The sequence below is a fragment of the Manihot esculenta genome, chromosome 14, assembly GCF_001659605.2.
Source record: "Manihot esculenta cultivar AM560-2 chromosome 14, M.esculenta_v8, whole genome shotgun sequence".
Classification (NCBI taxonomy): Eukaryota; Viridiplantae; Streptophyta; class Magnoliopsida; order Malpighiales; family Euphorbiaceae; genus Manihot; species Manihot esculenta.
The window spans coordinates 17,393,296-17,394,150 of NC_035174.2; positions in this window are offsets into that span (position 1 = coordinate 17,393,296).

Genomic DNA, 855 nt, shown 5'->3' on the forward strand with positions numbered 1-855 from the left:
TGTTACGTTATGCAGAGGATTATTGGTGACAAGTCCATCCGTAATGTGAATTGTTTGTGATGTGATGCATTTCATGAAAGCATGTGTTTAATTAACTGTTTTAGTGTTCTGCTCACTGGGCTTTAGTAGCTCACCCCCTTCCCCTAACCCCCAGGTTTGCAAGACCAGAGGTAGCACAGGGAGTTAGCAAAGGTAATGGCCATGGTTATGTCATGTAATAGAGTGTTAGTGGACATGTAATGTAATGTAATGAAATGTAAAATGATGTAATATAAAGTAATGTAATAAGGATTAGTATTGTGCTTGGCCCTAGTGTTTATTATTAATCCCTTTTGGTACATGATCTATATGTAAATGTTTAATGATGAGACATGTTGAACCAGGCTTGACATATGAGATATTGACCTAACTGGAGCATTTGATGAGGGCTTTAGTGTGGGGTTTTATGTTTAGAGTTGTGGTGCATGCACAGGTCAAGATTGGTGTATGAAAAAGTTTAAAGTTTTTATGTAATTGTTTGATCATGTATGGGATTTATCAGGTATGACAGGATGTATGTTAGGCTTGCTACGGGTCCCAGCGACCTTAGGTCGATCTGGTCCCTAGCGCCGGTTGTAACGACCCGGAAACCGGACCACTATCGGCGCTAGGATCCAGATCGGCATAAGGCCGCCGAGACCCGTAGCAAGCCTGACATACAACTTGTGAACCTGTTTAATCCCATACATGATCAACAACATACATAAAAATTTGAACCATTTCTTTCCATAAACCAAGCTCAACCTGTGCATGCCCATAAACATATGCATAAACATAAACATAAACCCCACACTGGAGCTCTCACAAATGCTCCAA